At 33.1% G+C, this 19,717-nt stretch overlaps 1 protein-coding gene across 2 annotated transcripts in view; it reads right to left on the reverse strand.

The window, feature by feature from the left end:
* ATRNL1 (attractin like 1) overlaps positions 1 to 19,717 on the reverse strand; it is a 683,154-nt gene that overhangs the window by 401,187 nt on the left and 262,250 nt on the right. The gene's annotated exons all lie outside the window — the stretch shown is intronic.

The following is a 19,717-nucleotide window of genomic DNA, read 5'->3' on the forward strand; positions in this document are numbered from 1 at the left end:
GCTGGAATCAAAATTTCATTGAGAACACCTAATATAACCAACTGCTGATGACCTTTGCACAGGCTATAACATTAAATGGCTTAAGAAAACGATTATATGGAATCTAAAAAAAATGGTACTGATGAACCTAGTGGCAGGGCAGGAATAAAGACACAGACGTAGAGAACGGACTTGAGGACACGGGTTCGGGGGGCGGGGAGGGAAGCTGGGATGAAGTGAGAGAGTAGCACTGACATGTATACACTACCAAATGTAAAGTGGATGGCTAGTGGGAAGCTGCTGCATAGCACAGGGAGATCAACTCCATGCTCTGGATGACCTAGAGGGGTGGGATAAGGAGCGTGGGAGGGAGGCTCAAAAGGGAGGGGATACGGGGATATATGTATACATATAGCTGATTCACTTCGTTGTACAGCAGAAACTAACACAACATTGTAAAGCAATTATGCTCCAATAAAGATGTGAAAAAAAAGAAAACTATTATAAAATTACTTCAGTAATGCATGCTAAGACTTTCATGTGAAATCCTATGACATATTAAATGTGCCTAACTAAAACATGCAAATGAGTTTCTTCATCTAATAATTATCACATTTTTCTATCAATACAATTGATAATTGCTTGTGTGCCGAAAAACTTAATTTCAACTGTATTAAGGAAACTGAGGGAAATAGTTTTTCTTGTATATTCTTGCCTAGGGAAGCTGCATACAACTATTTTGTTATAAACCCCTGCAAGAATAAAATACATCACCTCAGTTTATATTTTCATGTTAATGAATTTTGAGAGGAGAAATAAATCAATAAGCTAAAATTGTTCTCCACTTTTGTTAACATTATAGAGATCCTACTGTAACACGTTTCTTGAGGAAGTATTATAGAGTGTACTAGTCAATAATGTAGCATCTGAATAGAGAATATCTATTTAGATACAGAAATAGAGAAAATCCAACTTTTTCACTTGCTAGATGTAAATATTTTAGAAAACTATTTAACCTATTTTTGTCCCATATGTGAATGGCAATAATAAGAGCATCTACCTCATGTGTTAGAGAAAAGACTAACTCAATTAATAGAAATAAAATTATTGCCATAATATCTGGTATATAGTATAATACAGTAAATATTATACTTTTACATCATGTATAAAGGAGCTGGTCAACATAAGTGAATTTTCCCAGATAGCTGAAGCTAAACAATTAAGTTCTTGAAATCTTCTCCTTTAATAATCTTTTATGAAAAATTTTCAAAAACATGTAATACACTTTCCCCTTCCAGTGAAAATGGACTAACAAGGATGAGATTTCTCTCGTCTTACAGAACTAGAAAACTATACAAAATGTATGGAAAAACCATATTCAGACATTAGACAAAACACAGAGGAGGATATAATTCATGAGTGAAGGAAAAGAAAGGAAATGAGTCTCACAATTGTCCCTGCTTTCAGGGCAAGGAACTGAAATGGCATTCTAAAATAAGAAATATTGTTTCTTACATAAAATAAAGAATTACAGCCAGTCGAGAAAATGGTTAAATTTTTGGTATATACATGAAAGCTTAAATATAATAACATTCATTTCCAAAAAGCTTCTAAGCATTTGAATAATTACAGAGCATTTATACAGACAATGAGGAAAGACAATTGCTGTAGGAGATTGGTTCTAGGTGAAAATGTTTTAAAAGATTTAAGAAAAACCATCTTTTAAAATGGAAAAGATACAGATGAGTTTTCTCTCCAGGTACTGTCCATGAGAGTATCTTAGACACAGAGCTTATCAAACAATATTGTCAACAGTAACTTAAATCCATGGAAAGATGATTCTGAACGCAGCAATTGAGAACTGGATAATCTTCAAAAGGATAATTATTTTGAAATCATAGTCAATGAAATTGGTTTAAGATAAATTGGAATAGGAAAGTAAACTTAGACCGTATTGAGAAATATCTAAATGAAAAAGAAGAAAAAGAACTTCAATAAAGGCTTGAATAAATTAGCAAATGTATGGAAAAGAGAAAAGAAAAAAAAAATAATAATACATATAACATAAAATAAATTAAAAAATAAAGGAATAAGATAAAGTATATAGAAGCAATTGCACTAAATGTGAACAGTCTGAATCCTCATCAAAAGAGAGAGATTTCCATAGCACATTAAAAAGCATAATTTAGCTTTATTTTTTTATAGAAAGCACATCTATAGCAGTGACACACTTATATCCAAAATATAAAGGATTGTGAAAAAAAAAATTGGCTCTTAGAAACAACAACAATGAAGGCATGAAGGATAATATCAATAGCAAAGTGAAATTCAAAATCAAAATCTGGTCAAATAAAATGTATAAGGCACAAAAAATGAATAAAAATAATAAACCTATATGCACCAAAAACACAGGCCAAATAAGTGAAAACACAATGTCTGGACTTATAAGGAGAATTAGATAACATAATTACAGAATAAATTTTAATATGTATATCTCTTTAATAACCTATCTGATAAAGCAGACAAAAATTAATTTATTCAGTCATTCAAATCATGAAGAAATATTCAAAGAAATATTGCTTAAGCAAGCTCTGTTCTAGGAGCTGGTGACAACCTTGTAAACAGGACAAAGTCCCTGGTCTCTTGGAGTTTGCATCCCAATAGCAGGAGGCAAAAAATAACCAGGTAGACTCATAAGTGGATTATCATAATTTTCGACAATGGTAAGTGTTCTGAAGAAAAACAAAGTGATGTGATGCAGTGGAAGGATATGTAGCTAGTTGAGATTAGGCAGTTAGGGGCAGCCTCACTGAAGACATGATATATGAGCTGGACATACAAATAATAAGAGTGGTAAACCCACACAAAGATCTGTCAGTAGAGGATTCCAGGCTTAGGGAATAGTACACTTAGGCTAGAGCTGTTTGAGAAACTGAAGTCACAAGAGTTGGAGTACTGTGAGCTAGGGGCAGAGAAGTTAAAAATAAGTTCAGAGTGACAAGCGGGGGTTAATTCACCTAGGTCCCTGGCATGATAAAAAGTTTGGGACATATTATAAGGCCTGAGCCATGAAATGACATGATCTAACTCTCAAGAAAAATATCATTCTGCCTGCTGGGTGGGAAAGAGATGACAGAGGAAAGCAGGGACATTAGATTTTTCTAGTTATGATATGATAGTAGCTTGCACAAGAGTAGTAGCCATGGAGGCAAAACCAAGTTGATGGGCACATAATTTAGAGTGAAAGGTGAGAAGCCTTGGTGAAGATTGGATATGACTCATTTGAAACTTCTAAGAGGATGTTCAGGGCCACCGCATTATTAGAGCTAACAACAACAACAAAAAAGTGAACAATTAAGTAGGAGGAAACCAGGCGAGTATTGTGTCAAGGATGCCAAGGGAAAGGAATCTTGCAAGAGGAAAGTAGTGGCTGGTTTTGTTGGTTGAGTAAGATGAGGATGGGACTATGACCATTACATTTGACAACATCAACTTCGTGGGTGACAAACAAATGCACTTTCAGTGAAGGGGTGGGAATGTTAATCTAAACAGAGAACATAAGACGAGTATGTAATGTGAGGCAGTACTGACAGCAACTACAGACTGAACTTCCAGAAAGGTCTGTTAAAAACAGAGCAGAAAGAATCAGGAGCATATAAAATAGGAAAACAAATCTTTTGTTAAATCCACAGAGCATGTAGAAAAGTAGACAGTGTACATTATGCAGAGAAACTACTTAAAAATTCCAAATGGTAGTGACTTTATGTACTATATTATCAGATTAAAATCAAAATTAAAGCTATAATTTTGGATATAATCAAAACAAGTTAACTATTTGGAAATTAAGAAATATAATCTGTGAGGCCGAGTTCTAGGTGGACAGTGCCAGTGGTAGCATAGTATCTTAATATCACTGAGTTTCCACATTAAAAAAAAAAAACTCAGTATCTATCTATCTACCTACCTACCTACCTATCTATGGCAGGTAAACTGCAGAAAGAAAATAAATAGAAAACAATTTCAACAAAGTTAAGTGAAAAATTATCCTCCTCTTGAATGCCGAAACATGAGCAGGTACGGATAAACCACAACACCAGACACATATGGTACCAGGGTCTGTGAGGGTGTAAGAAGAGGGAATCAACAGGAAAATCCAAAAGGCATTCATTGGAACCAGGCAGGCCCACTGAATACAGAAGGTAAAAATGTAAGTGGTTTTGCCTAGTCCAAGAGCATATGAGTGCAAAGGGTCCTTGAGAAGTTCCAAAAGGAGCTAGAACAGCTTGGGCCACATGAATTTTCAAAAGCAACCAGTCAAATCTCTATTCCAGGACAGGCTCCATATTGAGGAAAAACTGTTGGAAGTGAAATCAAAATTGAGCAGAGCGAGAAAATGGAAACAAAGGAAAAAAGTTCCAACTGGGGAGAGGAACAGAGCCAAGACATCTTTAAAAAACAAGTGATACATTTTGGGGGGAGGAAAAAATACATCTATATTCAAATATGGGTCTTGCCACTAATTTCTTTGCATACTGTCAATGCAAATCATTATAATCACTCTGATTCTTTAACCTATAAAGGGTTTTGCATTCCTTCAAGATAAGTTACGCATAAACAGTGGAAACAGCCAACAGTGTTAAAATCAATTTAGACTGGCAAAGTACATGATTCAAGCTGGTACTGCAGAATTTTATTATGGTTTGCTTGCCCTTTCTGGGTCCATACAGCTAAGTAACTTGGGGGAAAAAAATCATGTTTTGAGGCAAGTAAGCAAAACATAGACCCAAATGAAAGTATCTACAATGTCTTGCATTTTTCCCAAAGAATATCTGAGTAAATAAAGCAGTCAAGTGAAGGATCTACAAGTTACAATCATGAACGAAAGCACTAAAACATTCTGAAACTTTAATTGTATTATCTATATGTAACTGATCTGTTAATATAATTGTACTCAAGAGTAAATGTAGATGGCACAAGCAGTCTCTATACTTAGCATACCATCTGGGCTCTGGGGACTCAAGCTAAACAGCATTTGATATTGGTTGTTCAAATGGAAAGTCAGCATTACAATGTGTTGTGCAAATCTTTTTATATGTTTCTCCACCTGAGACTTTCTATAGGAAGTTCCACAGGAGATAGCCTATGGAAGATACTGTGTCAGACAGTCCGTCCTCAGGCACAGGCATAAAAATGGAAGGCAGATACAAGGAGATTTGGTCGCATTGGTGAACAAGACCAAGCAAACACTAACTCAAGCAGATTGTCTCTCAATATTCTCTCTCTGGAGTGTCAAGGTATTCATCCATCAAATATTTCACTGAATATCGATTATATTCTGGGCACCATGTCAGGTTCTCGGATATATCAGTGAAGAAAAGATTCTTAGTGGTTGTGGCAGGGTAGACAGAAACAGTAATAACAATTATAAATTATATAGTGTTTTAGAACTTGGTAATTCTAATGAAAAAAACCATTAAAAGTATCCTACTGTCTATATTAACATATGTGGGACAAGAAATCACTCCTTGGTAACTAAAAACATGCAGAAGTACTGAGAAAAGACAGGAGAAAAAAGCAGGGGTAGCAGAAAGAAATGATACTAGCATTAGTTGCAAATGTATCTGACTATTTTCTCAGCATTTCTCTATCTAGGAAGAGCGTCCAGCAACTCCAGGCCCCTTCCAATGAAACTGAAAGACCTACAGAGACAGGAGTAAGTAGAGACAAAGGGAGAGCATTCTAAGTGATACTGGGCAACTGGTCTTCATGTGGCTGGCTCATTATCATCTAGAGCTCACCTCAAATATCATACTTCTCTAAGACACTTATATAAAGTAGCTGCCCTCTCCCCTATTCTATACTCTTGTGTAAACCTACTTCTTTTATATTTCAGTCTGAAATTATCTGATTTATTGGTTGATCATTAGTTAAAATAGCTTTTCCCACTAAAATGTAAACTCCTTGAGAATAGTAGCCTTGCTCATAATGCCCATGGCACTATTCCAGTACCTAGAACAGTATTTGGTACATAGTACATAGTAAGCATTTAATAAAAATTTGCTGAATAAATGAATAACAATAGCAAAATTCAGCACGAGAGTATTCTTAGGACTTTATATATCCTTATGAAGAGCCGTGAAAGGAAGGAGGTACAGATGTTATTCTGAGAAACATTAAAAAATTATTTATTTATTTGAATTTCTTTTATAAATCAATAATCACAGACTATAAGTACCTTCTAATTTCAGATCATAAAATACTATTTTCCCCTATAAAATTTACATACGTTGTAGAGTTCAGATGTTATGAAAAATATGCATTTCTGTATAAAATGTTTTTGTTTATAATCACAGAAAAAATTTTATAATATCTACCATTTATAATTTTATCTACAATGTAAATAATTTGAAATCAAGGTATCAGAAATGGTTTCTTAATGTGTATTTTTACCTCAATTTCTTAATTTCAACAATAAACATTTTTAACTATGTTGGCTTCTTGGAATTTCTTTCAGAAGGTGACTTAGTTTAGACTACAATCTTCCTGTCCAAAACAGAAGGTATTACCTGAAACATTATTTTTTAACCAATGGAGGAAAAAATGAGATTGCTTTAAAAGAGTGATCACTTGATCATTTAGCTAATTTTATTTAGAAAACAGTGAGACAAATCGATAACAACAAAAACAACACTATATTCATAGTTTCCCTGAGAGTGTATCTCTAGAGGACACGGGACATTTCTGACTCTAAAATCTCTAACTGTCTAATTAGAAAGATTTCTATTGGCTGGTGCTATGGCTATAAGATGACTCTTTACATCCCCGTGAAAAATATGAAAATTTATTTAAGTCGAATTTAAAGTTAGTTTTAAGACTTTAGCCAGAAAAATGCACTTTTGAAATTCTCTTTTCTTTAATGATTTTATTCAAGTTATCCAATATCATTTAAAGAAAATTAATCAAAATCAGGAAACCAATTAAAGCTTCACAATATCCTCATTTTCCCCATGTTTATAAAGTGCCCCAAATAACCGATAAACTGGCATGCTAAAAATCAGAGTGAGCCAAAACTATAGCAACAGTGATATTTTGTCCATTTGAGCTTAAACGCAAATTCATATTGAAAACACGTCCAAAATCTAAAACCTGATTTAAAGATGTGCTATATTTTTCATTAACATAATGATCAACATTTTGAATTTATGATTTGATGAAAAAGTTGCATTAAGTGTGCTTGGAATAGAGAAGTAGATTAATAGCTTGATATTTACCATAAAATGTCAGATTTTGTAAGAGAGAAAAAAATATTCTTATTATGAAGGACAAATTGGTGTGTTTGTGCAAAATGTCAGATTGCCATAAACTCTGATATAACACTGAGACATAAAAAAGTGAAAATATGAAGGGATATGCTAAAATGATCAAATTCATCTAACAAACTGAAAGTAAAAGAGAGGTTCTTCAAACCACTATTTGGATTATAGTCCTTCAAAATGATGACATAAAAGCAGAGTTAAGTAATGGAAGTTAGTCATCTAGTCACATCTCAAAGACAACTGGGCTATGTTTCAGGCAAGCATTTCAAAATCATATTAGGTCTTTATCTATTCATTTTTAAAAATAAAGCAGACTGGGGCTTAAATTAACTATTACTGAATAAGATCAACTATGATAATCTATTCAAGGTAAACATAAATTTCCTATAGATATTTAATCTACTGCTTATTGATAATATAATTTGTATCATTCCTGATAAATATTTTTTTTAAATACAGTTAAATGGAAAATGGATGATTTTTAAAAGACAATAAAACCTAAGAGGAACAAATATACTGGCCAATTCTGCATAAATACTACACAAATTACTCTATGAATCCTTGAATATTGTCTATAAAAATTTAATGGGTTTAATTTTTTTTAGAGCACATAAATGCCTTAATGAAGGCACTCATCACTTTCCTCCTGGTTTAATGCAAAAACTTAACTGGTCTCCCTGTCTTCAACCTCATAACTTTCTGGTCACTCTTTACCCAGCTGACAAAATGCTCTTTTTTTAAAACGGAAGGAGTTTCCCATAATTCCCCTCATCAAAATTCTTCATTTCCCCGCTTAAATTTCCTCAGTGTTTTTCCACCACTTTTAGCTTGGCCTCCAACTTCCTTGACATAGCACTAAACGATCTTCAAAATTTGGACCTTGCTTCTCTATGCAGAGCATTGACACTGCAGTCTGATCTCGCTCCATACATTATCAACCTCTGTGCCTTGTTGCTCATAAACCGCTCCCTCCTGCCCTAACCCCTTCTTCTCTGGGGTAACTTCTATCAAAATGATTCATTTCCTGGCAGTTCTAGATCCTGTTTTTTGGCCCTCAATTGTATGTCTGTTGCCCCTACCATACACTTTTACCACAGTACTACTGAAAAGAGCTAACATTTATTAAAGTGCTTACTATTGCCCAGGCGCTGTGCTAAGTGCTTTTCATACACTAATTTATTTAATCCTCAGAATAACCCCATAAAATAGGTAATGTCATTATATTCATCTTATAGATGAGGAATTAAAGGTTTATAGATTACCCAGGCAACAAGCAGTGGAGCTAAAATAGAAATCAATGCATTCTGAATCTAGTTCTTAAGTTCTACACTTTTGTACCACCAATTAATCACAGTACCCTGTGACAATTAGCATAGCCATCTTCTCTTTCTATTTGATTTCAAGATATTTGAAGTCAGGCATTACAATGTTCAGCTATACATTCCTAGCAACTAGCAAAGAACCTAGCATTTTTACTTCTATGTGTTTAGTGGATGAACTGCAGTAACTACTGGAGATGTATATCTTAATGTTCTAAATAGAAAGTCTTAAAACAGTTTCATTTTACTAAAGGTCAAGCTGCACAGGAAAACAATTACTTTTACATCAAGATTATGTCAGTTAAAATACATAGAGCTTTCAATCTACATGTCCAGAGAGTACATTTTCTTTAAGTTAAAGGATATTATTTTTTCAAAAACAGTATTGTTATGTGTTAAAAAATGAAACCAAACCTTTAAAATGAAAAGACAAAACTTTGCATTTGTAATGCTACCTGTTCTTGATTATAGTATTAGCATACTTATGAGGTTTCTTGAAGAGTTTCAGGTTTTAATTCAAGATATAAAACTGCAAGAGCAATGGCTAAGTCTATATGCAATTTATGCTTGTAACACCACTTTCTATAAATTACAGTTTTCTTCACAACCTAGCTCTTCCTCTATAATTTAAGTGAACAAAAGGGAGCTTCCTTTTATAGAGTGATATTCACTAGACCACCTACATTATTCAGTCCTACCTCTAAAACTTCAGAAACCAGGTTTATGTCTAAAACCTCAAAGTAGCCAACGGTCTTAGTAAGGCATGTGGTACTATTCAAATGTCAATTTTTCATACATATGTACTACTACTAAGTAAGTAATAAAACCATCTGCATTCAAAAAGGCATTAATATAATAGTTGTTAAGGAAACAACTAAAACAATAAAATTTCAAACAAAGAATATTTTCTATACATATCTGATTTTGGATACTTTGAAGGTTAATTCTCTGTTCTCTTCTCTCCATTAAACCTAGACTATACTAATGGACCAGAATGCAGTGAGTAAGGTGCTTTCCAGAAGAAAGTGCTTTTAAAGATGATTTAGTAGGTCCCCACAATTGCTCTGATGTTTTTGCTTCTATATGGATAATTTCCAGTTTTAAAATACATGAAAAACAATGGCAACATAGAACTTAGGTTTCATTATAATAAAACATAAAATTTTAAAACTCAAATTGAGGGGTCATGACGTTGCAATAAAAAAAAAATCATGAGTAATCATATGGTTATTTGATGTAGTAGAAAATAGAGCTGAAAATTATGGGATGTTAGATAACATAATCACAGGAGTTTTTCTGGTAAGTTTTAGAAATCCTTTCAACTCTTGTCTTCAGCAGGCCCTTTACCCCACAGAGCGCTAGGCAGAAAAAAATAATGGGCAAAGGAGATTAAAAAAAAAAATTAAATAGGTCAACTCTATCCATATTATATTTTAATATTATATAATCTTTAAGTATTATTTTCTTAATCATTGGTAAGTATAATATTTACGTTTAATCCATAAATTCAATATCCTTGAATGGACAAATTCACTGAAATGCACAAACTATCATAGCTCTCTTAAGAAGAAATAGATAACCTAAATACTACTATAACTATTAAACGAATTAGATTTCTTGTTTAAAACCTTCAAACAACACAACAAAAACAACAAAACAAATCAACTGTTATCAACTATATATAATCAACTATAGGCCCAGATGGCTCCACTGGAAAATTCTACATTTATAAGTAAGAAATAACATCAATTCTACATATCCTCTTTTAGAAAATAGAAAAGGAGATAACACTTTTATTAACATTTATTTTATGAGATCAGCACTACTCTGATAACAAAACTGGACAAAGACATAATAAGAAAAAGACATCTAAAGAGAAATATCTTTCATTAATATAGAAGCAAAAATCCTCAATAAATATTAGCAAATTGAACTCAACAATGTATAAAAAGGATAATAAATCAGGACTAAGTATAGTTTATCTCAGAAATGCAAACCTGGTTCAACATGCAAAATTAATCCTCGTAATTTACCAAGTTTAAAGACTGAAAGTGAACTACCAAAGGATCAGCCCAACAGATGCAGAAAAAGTATTTGAAAAAATTCAACATTAATACTTGATTTAAAAAAAAACAAAAACCCTCAGTAGAACAGATATACAAAGGAGCTTCTCTAACTAAAGAGCTTCTTGATAAACCTTTAGCTAACATAATACTTAATAAAAGATGAAATATTTTCCCTTTAAGATTGGAAACAAGGCAAGGATGTCTGCTTTCACCACTTCTCCTCAACACCACAATGAACCTCTTTTCCAGTGCAATAAAGCAAGAAAAAGATCTGGAAAGAATTGGAAAGAAGAAATAAAACTATGTCTATTTATCGACAGAATGATTGTTAATCCACAAAACTAATATAAATATTAAATGAATTTAGCAAGTTTGCAGAATACATATTAAAGTTACAAAAATCTATTGCATTTCCCCAACGTACAATGGTTTGACTTACGATTTTTCAACTTTACAATGGCATGAAAGCAATACGCATTCAGTAGAAACTGTACTTCAACTACTGAATTTTGATCTTTTCCCAGCCTAGGGATAAATGGCACAATACTCTCTCGTGATGCTGGGCAGCAGCAGTGAGCCGCAACTCCCAGTCAGCTGCTCGATCACAAGGGTAAACAACCAACAAACTTACAAACATTTTGTACCCAAACAACCATTTTGTTTTTCACTTTCAGAACAGTTTCAAAAAATTACATGAGATATTCAACACTTTATTATAAAATAGGCTTCATGTTAGATGATTTTGCCCACCTGTAGGCTAATATAAGTGTTCTGAGCACATTTAAGGTAGGCTAGGCTAAGCTATGATGTTCAGCAGGTTAGGTATATTAAATACACATTTTTACTTATGATATTTTCAGCTTACAATGGGTTTATTGGGACATAACCCCATCGTAAGTCAAAGAAGATCTCTACTAACAGTGAACAACTAGAAATAGGAATAAAAAATTATGCAATTATATAGTATTAAAAAACTATAAAATTGCTTAGGTATAAGTCTGATAAAATATATACAAAACACACATAGAATATTACAAAACCCTAATGAAAGAAATCAAATTAGACCTGAATAATAAAGAGATGTACAGTGGTATGAATTATAAGACTCAACAGGATTATAATGTCAATTCTCCCCAAACTGATATATAAATGCAGTGCAATCACAATCAAAATCCCAGAAGGATTTCTTGCAGGAATTTTTTTAAAAAGGAGATTCTAGAATTTATATGCGAAGGCAAAGGCACGAGAATAGCCAAAACAATTTTTGAAGAGAAAAACAAAGTTGGAAGACTCGCACTGATTTAAGATTACAAAAAAAGATTTAGTGATCAAGGCAGTGTGAACTGATGAACAAACAGACACATAGATGAATGGAGCAGAATAGAGAACCTAGAAATATGTGTACAAAACAGAATCAATTGATTGTGACAAAGGTTCAATGATAATTCAATGAAGGAAGGATACACTGTTTAATAAATGGTGCTGGAACTATTAGACATCCAAATGCAAAACGTAAACATCAGCTCATACCTTTAAACTTATAAAAAGTTAACTCAAAATGAACCATAGGCCTAAAGTAAAACTTAAAGTTATAAAACCTATAGAAGAAATCAAAGGAGAAAATCCTCATTATCTGGGTTAGACAAGGATTTCTTAAATACAACATCAAAAACATGTCCATTTGCGAAAAAAAATTATTGTATTTAGCTAAAATTATAAACATCTGTTCTTTGAAAGTGTTAGGAAAATGAAAAAACAAGACATAATGTGGGAGAAAATGTTTGCAACACACGTCTGAGAAAAAAACTTGTAAGGAAAATATATAAAGACTTCTCAAAACTCAATAAAAACCAAATTAAGAAATGGGTGAATGTTTGAACAGACAGTTCACTAAAGAAAATATATGGATAAGCACATGAAAAAATGGTTAACATCATTAGTCTTTGGGGAAAGTCAAATTAAAAGCAACAAATTACCACTCATATCTCTTATAATAGCTAAAATCAAAACAACAACAAAATTGACAATATCAAGTACTACTGGCAATGAGAGAAACTAGAACTCTAATACACTACTAATGGAAATGCAAAATTGTACAAGCATTTTGGTAAATAGTCTGGCAGTTTCTTACAAAGGTAAACATACACTTACTGTAGGACCTAGCTGTCTCACACATAGATATTCCACGAGATAACTGAGAACACATACACAAAAACCTGTAGGTTAACATCTATAGTGGATCTATTAACAATTGCCCCAAACTGTAAACAGCCCAAAACTCCATCAACTGGTGACTGGATAAACAAATCCATTCCATGGAATACTACTAAATAACACAAAGGAATAAAATGTTTATACAAGGGTAATTTCCAACTAAATACACACTCTGTAATTACAGAAAGGCAAATCTATAGTGATAGAAAGCAGATCATTTTTTTCCTAGGACCTGGGGTCAAGGAGGAATGACTAATAGCAAAGGGATGCAAAGAACTTTTTGGTTGATGAAATGATTTTATATCTTGATTGTAGTGGAGGTTACATAATTGTGTGTAATTGCCAAAATTCATAAAACTGTGCGCTCAAAATGGATAAATTTGATTTGTGTAAATTACATATTTTTTGATTTGTGTAAATTACATTTTAATAAAGGTAAAATTTTTTAAAATACTGCTGAAACAAAACTGCAAGTCTATAAACTATATGGTACGAATTTCATGACATTTTGGAAAAGTCAGAATGTCAAGAGGTTAGCTGAACTACTCCATGGTACTGCTGCCTCGGCATCCATTTTGTGTAGGCCATGCAGCCTATCAGGGTCTTAAACTGAAATTAGCCCCCCATGCAAGTGCATGCCCAAGATAGCAGCCCACAGAGTCACAGGTAAATTTAAGTTCCCTACATGACTGTGCCAGTGACCACGGTAAAGTCTTCCTCTACCTCCCAGGGCTTTCCCCTTGTGTGACCCCTAGATAAGACCCTTGAGAAGCTTGACAAAATCCCAGTGTTTCTGGTTTGAACTGACCACTCCAGCCTTAGCCTGGTAACCCCAAAGTGCTCCACACATGAACCCTAATAAAGGCATGAGCCTCAAGTCCTGTTGCTTCCTCTGCCTGTACCCTGCCTTGACCTTCCTGTATGGTCCCTGGAGGCATGCCATATACCTCCCCTAGGACTTTTTAGTAATAAGCTTTTCCATTTCAATTTCCTTATGGTCTTTTGTTGAACTACAGCCACCATCCAACTTCCCAGAGCTCTACTTAACAAATGTTAATTAAATAGAGTAACAACGCAAAATTACAAGAAAAGAAAACAGATCAGTGGCTGCCAAAACTGGTAGTGAGGAGAAGGGCTGACTACAAATGTACCCTATAAGGGATATTTGGGGAGGGATGTAAGTTTTCTATAATATGATTGCAGGAGTGGTTATACACCTGTATGTGTCAAAACCTAAAGAAATGAACAATAAACTGATAAGCAAATTTTTAAAGTGAATAAAAATTTTACAAAGCCATCTTAGATAAATACAATGGCTAATTTTATATCAAATTATTGATTATAACAATAAGTGTAAATAGCATTAATTCATCTTTTTAAGAAAGACATTTCAAATTGTTTCACAAAGCAAGACCAGACTAAATGCTGCAAAAAAGAAAAACCTAAAATAAACTGATTCAAAAAAGCTAAAAATAAAGAGATAAAAGATTATCAGGCACATGAAAACAATAAAGAAAGCAAAGACAGAGATCCTGATATTAGACAAATTGTAAGTCAAGCCAAAAAGCACTAAACTTGAAAAGAAGAGCACTTTTTTAATGCTAAATGCCAAAATTCACAGCAAAAATATAATACTAATATTTGAAAATATACTACTACCACCACCACCGATGGACCAAATAACACAGAAAACATTGTGTGGAGCAAAACTACAAGAGAGGAGAGGCAACAGAAACACACTAATTAAAAGAGACTTTAATACAACAACAATATAGCACACTATACTATTTAATCTGATTAAAATATAATAAAACTTGAAACTAAAAAAGAAATACTCAAAACAAAAGGGCCCTTCCACATGGAATTTTTTTTTAATTTCTAGTAATCAAATCCGAGGTAGAAGAGGAAAGGCAAATCAAAATTATATGATTTCTCAAAAATAATGAAAAGAAAAACACTACATAAAGGGATCTATGAGACATATTTAAAGCAGTGATCAGAAGTACAGTCATAGCACAAACACTTTAACTAATAAAAATGAAAAAATTAAAATAAATGAAATAAATCCCCAGCTCTAAAATGTATAAAATGAGCTATAAAGTAAACTAAAGCAAGCTAAGAAAATAATAAAGAATATTAAATGTAAAAGTAAACATTAACGATGCAAGAAGAGAAGAATAAGAGGTCTAATTAAATCAAAATCTTATTTTTGAAAACATAACAAAATAGGAAAACCACTAGGTAAATTGATCAAGAAAACAAGGGAAAAAACAAAAATATACTAAAAAAGAAATGAGAACAGGGAAATCACCATTGAAGGAGAAGAAACTAAGAGACTAGAGACTACTTTTCAGACTTCTATGCAAAAATTTAATAATCCCTTTAAAAATATAGAGCATAAACAGAACCGATTCCATGGAAGAAACAGAGTAAGTCCCTCCAAATAATTTAGCAAATAAAATATAAATGCACAAAAAGAATATTTATTGCTACATTTTTTTAAAAGCTTCAAACTTCCAACTATACACAATGAAACCGTATGATCTGATGAAAAATTATTTTAGTTTTAAAAATAATAACAAAGATTACATAGAAACAAAATTGCTCCCTTTTATATAAAAACATGGCAGTCTATAACATCAAATTATATTATGATGGCAAATATATAAAAATATCTATGAGGTTAATGACAATGCATTAAAAATTTTAAGAGTTTAGATTTCAAAGGAAAATTAATGACTTTTTAAAATTACTACTATAAAGAAGTGGGAGAATTCTTTACTTAGATTTTTTTTTTATTTATAAAAAGATTGAAAATGTTCTTTATAAGTCATTTTGTTAGAAAAATATTTTACACTTAAGCTATCTTACCTAATTCAATTTTATTGCTTATAAAGAATAGCATTGGTAGTAATATTTTATATAAGGAGTCAACAAACTTCTGTATAGAACCAGATAGTAAATATTTTCAGCTTTGTGAGCAATATGGTCTCATTTTTACTACTCATCTCTGACATTATAGTGTAAACTTGATATGTCTTCCTTCTCTGAATCTCTAGAACATCTGTACCTATCATAACCAATCTTATTTTGTAGCTGTCATAAAAACTTACCATTTCTCTCTATAAGAATACGTGTCTTACCGCAGACGTAGAGAATGGACTTGAGGGCACGGGGAGGGGGAAGGGTAAACTGGGACGAAGTGAGAGAGTGGCATGGACTTATATATACTACCAAATGTAAAATAGATAGCTAGTGGGAAGCAGCCGCATAGCACAGGGAGATCAGCTCGGTGCTTTGTGACCATCTAGAGGGGTGGGCTAGGGAGGGTGGGAGGGAGGGAGACACAAGAGGGAGGAGATATGGGGATATATGTATATGTATAGCTGATTCACTTTGTTATAAAGCAGAAACTAACACACCATTGTAAAGCAATTATACTCCAATAAAGACGTTAAAAAAAAAAGAATACGTGTCTTAAATATTTTATATATTCTTCACATTTATATTTTCTGATAAGCAGAATTAATATATTAGTTGAGTAAATGATCAAATTGATTAACAATTTTCAATACTATTTCTTGAACTTGTGCTAACAGGTTTAATGAAAAGAGAGTCTTAAAAGGAAAAAGTATTTGAAAATATATATGACAAATTCCTCAAGCCTACAACAATTTGGAAGATAGTAATAACAGCAGATAATAATAATTATTATTATTAATTATTATAATGTGTCCTTTGATTTAATTTGGGAAAAAATTATACAAGGAAATCTTTCCAGCACATGTATATTATAACCCTTACTTTTCAAACCATACACACAAGATAAAACTTCCTGTTTACTTCAATACCTGTTTCTCTAGTAGCTTAGCATCTTATTTTGTGCTCAAATGACTCATCTTCTATGTTCAAAATACTAACACACTTGTGATAAAAATTTACAAACATCACCATTAGGATTCCATTCTTTCTCTACTTTGTTCTGTATAACTTAACCATTATTAGTAAGAGGATATCACCTAGACTATGGAAATTAGATCTGCAAATTGAAGAATGATCCCTAGCATCATTCTCATTGAAAAAAATCAAATCTAAATTATGACATCAGTTTGCAGATTGACTTAATAGTGTATTACCAAATCCCACTTACTCAGAAACAGGTAATTTAGATTCAATCTAATTTAATTTAAACGGTGATGTATAAATGTTGATGAGCAGCACTATTGTAGGAGAATATAAAGTACTAACGTTCAATGCACTCTTTCTGTTTTTCAAGTTATTAGCATTGCAGTTATAGTAATAATTTTTTTTCTTTTCTTATTGCCAAGATTCAATTGCATGGCATTACAAGTCATAAAGAATGTGTTACCAAAACAAAATCTCACTCTGGAAATTGATGCAAATCAACTCAACAGCATGATTCCTAACATTACAAAACCAAAAAATTTTTCCTGTTTAATTACTATATTATTCGTGTATTTATCACAGAACACTGCTATGTGTCTTACAGTCACAATTAACAAGTTTTAAGGATGTCTGAATGCTAAAGTGGTTGGCAATCTAAAATACACTATAAAAAACAATGAAGAAAATTTGTTTAAAATTAGAATGATTTACTTTTTTTTTAATTTATTTATTTTTGGCTGCGTTGGGTCTTCGTTGCTGCCCGCGGGCTCTCCCCAGCTGCCGTGAGCAGGGGCCACTCCTCATGCGGTGCGTGAGACCCTCATCACAGCGCCCCCTCTGCCCACCCCTCTCGCTGTGGAGCACAGGCTCCAGGCACGTGGGCCTCAGCAGTTGTGGCACGTGGGCTCAGCAGTTGTGGCTCGAGGGCTCCAAGAGCGCAGGCTCAGCAGTTGTGTCGCACGGGCCCAGTTGCTCTGCAGCACGCAGGTTCCTCCTGGACCAGGGCCCAAACCCGTGTCCCCTGCATTGGCAGGTGGACTCCCAACCACTGTGCCACCAGGGAAGCCCTAGATTGATTTACTTTAAATGGAAACAGCCTTCTTAAATATATAAATTGATCAAACAATATGTTAAAATGGCGGAGGCCCAATGGCCAAAAGAGTCTGATTAACGGTGTACAAATAGCCACCTACTTAAAAATGTCCTACTCTGGTAGACATATTATGTATTTGACAGAAAAAAATAATCATTATCTTGATTTCTAGAATTCTACGGTAAGAATAAGATTTATGATACTATAAGAATTAAGCCTTTACAATACATATAACTCAATAACAGAATAAAAAGAATGGTATAATACTTAAAAAAAATAAAATCCTTAACAAAGATGTTTATTCCTCAAACATTTTCATGAATATTAAAACAAAAACAAAATATGGAGCCAGTGTATTTTGGCAGCAGTAATGCTTTTAGAATGTCGTAATCTGCCTTTTAACTTAGCAATTATCACAATCTCTACCCATGTGCAGTCTTTATTACACAAGGGCGGTTGGTCATGTAATTCACACTAAAACATTCTATTGAATAATAAAAAAAAATAATAATAAATTTTTAAATGTAATGGGGGGTTTCCCTGTTGGCACAGTGGATAAGAATTCACCTGCCAATGCAAGGGACATGGGTTTGATCCCTGGTCTGGTAAGATCCCACATTCCGCGGATCAACTAAGCCCGTGCACCACAACTACTGAGCCTGCACTCTAGACCCTGCAAGCCACAACTACTGAAGCCTGCGTGCCTAGAGCCTGTGCTCCGCAACAGGAGAAGCCATGACAATGAGAAGTCTGCGCACTGTAATGCCCCCGCTCGCTGCCGCTAGAGAAAGCCCGCACACAGCTACGAAGAACCAACACAGCCCAAAATTTAAAATTAATTAATTAATTAAAAAATTAATGGGATTACTGAGGAAAGGGACAAAAGATAGGTAAAAAACAAAAACATATTTGATAATACAACTTGTAATAAAATATACATTACTGAAGAGAGAAACTACAAATATTTCAATGAAAATGTAATACAAATATTAACACTATTTCAGTCAAGACCTTTACTTTATAATAAAATCCAGTTTAAACAACTTTCCATTTATTTTTACTTTTACCTCAAAATCTAAGGATCAATAGACAGACATGATAGATAGATGTATACAGATACACACACATATTTTACCTAGATAAATATAATATCCCATATTCATTGACATATGTATTTTTATAATAGTTCACTATTTACCAAAAATATTTGAAATGGTTTGCTTTCATCTACTCAAATTGCGCTTAAACTATTGGTATTTCAGCAGCTCTGACTTTTCCAGAAAATCTACTGCCTACCTAAAACAAAATATGCAAGTGACAGTAGCTTTAAAATCTCTAGTGAGAAACTTTTCATTAATCAAAGACATACAATTACTGTAAGTATTCTAATAATTAAGTGGTAAAAAAATTTTCTCATCTATTTAAAATGTAAAATCTTACATTGTGATTAAAAATTATAGAATCATGAAGTACTATAGATAGAAGGCCACATATATCTTCTCTACAATATTTAATTTTTTTTAAAGTCTTTACTGAATTTGTTACTATATCGCTTATTTTATTTTATATTTTGGTTTTTTGACCAAGAGGCATGTGGGATCCCAGCTCCCTGACAAGGGATCAAACCCGCACACCCTGCATTGGAAGGCAAAGTTCTAACCACTGGACTGCCAGGGAAGTTCCCTTCTCTACAATATTTATGATGGTAATAAAGCCTCTACTTAATTTTGGTAGTGGAGTGCTCACTATTAAGGCTGGAAAACCATTCTTCTGGACAATTCTATTCATTAGAAATTTTGCTTTAACTTGCACTATATTTCTCTA

The sequence above is a fragment of the Globicephala melas genome, chromosome 16, assembly GCF_963455315.2.
Source record: "Globicephala melas chromosome 16, mGloMel1.2, whole genome shotgun sequence".
NCBI lineage: Eukaryota > Metazoa > Chordata > Mammalia > Artiodactyla > Delphinidae > Globicephala > Globicephala melas.